General features: G+C 50.4%; 1 pseudogene; it reads left to right on the top strand.

Annotated features, from left to right (window-relative positions):
* The first annotated feature begins 632 nt into the window (after window positions 1-632).
* LOC122905573 lies at window positions 633-751 on the top strand (annotated as a pseudogene).
* The last annotated feature ends 285 nt before the right edge of the window (window positions 752-1,036 follow it).

The raw sequence follows: 1,036 nt of genomic DNA, 5'->3' as shown, positions 1-1,036 counted from the left end.
GATGGAACAGGGGAAATTCTATGCAATGAATTTGGACTCTGCTTAGCACCTCTGTGTTGGCTCTCAGCCCTAGAAAAACGAGAGCCTGAGGGTCCACTTTGAGTCTAGGAAGCCATCTTCCAAGAGGAAGAAAACTCTCTGAAACTCCGTGAGCTGCTCGTCCCTCTTCTCTGATGTCTGGACTCAATGGGTCACACAAGGGCCTATGGGAGGAGCTCGCGAGTCAAGGCTTCAAATCTTGGCCATCGGAGGCTGCCAGGGACCTGACCCGATTGATACACGTGCAGCTGCTGGCACGTTTCTGAATATGCTGGCTCTCTGCAGCCTCTGCATCTTTGAACAACATGTCCATCTGTCTGAAACATCATTCTGTTCCAAGCACTTAGAAACCCTCCACTACCTCCTCCTTTGTACAGAATGGGTATGACCACAAGGCATCAGTAGCCCAAGAAGGCCGGGGGCCAATGTAACTATGAACGAGAGAGATATGGTAGCTAACCAAGCCTGGACAAATTAAGGTAACAGTAGGGTATGAGAAAGTTCAGCTTCCTCCAGCAAGGGGAGGACGGTTCCATGTTATATAGGGTGTCACGTACACTCATCTGAGAATATCGGGTAAGAACCTTATGATTGTCTACAGCCATACCACCCTGAAGGCGCCAGATCTCGTCTGATCTTGGAAGCTAAGAAGGGTCGGGCCTGGTTAGTACTTGGATGGAAGACTGCCAGGGAATACCGGTTGCTTTTGCTTTGATCTCCAAGAGGGAATTTCTTGGGACGGTGGGCTACTGCAGGCTGTGGATGCTACCTTCACGGAGATGGCACAACCTCTCTACGAACTGGCTAAGGGAGGACTCACTATGGTAGAGTGTGGACAGCTGAGGCAGAAGGAGCATTTCGGGAATGACAAAGAGCCTTACTGTGTGCCCCAGCATTGGTCATCCCAGATGTTACCAAGCCCTTCCACTTGTATGTGAAGGCAGGGCTGACTAAAGAAGTTTTGACTCAGACTCTAGGGTATGGTGAAGGCCAGTGG

This window comes from Neovison vison, chromosome 4 (genome assembly GCF_020171115.1).
Source record: "Neovison vison isolate M4711 chromosome 4, ASM_NN_V1, whole genome shotgun sequence".
NCBI classification, from domain to species: domain Eukaryota; kingdom Metazoa; phylum Chordata; class Mammalia; order Carnivora; family Mustelidae; genus Neogale; species Neogale vison.
This window is presented reverse-complemented; position numbering and strand designations above follow the sequence as displayed.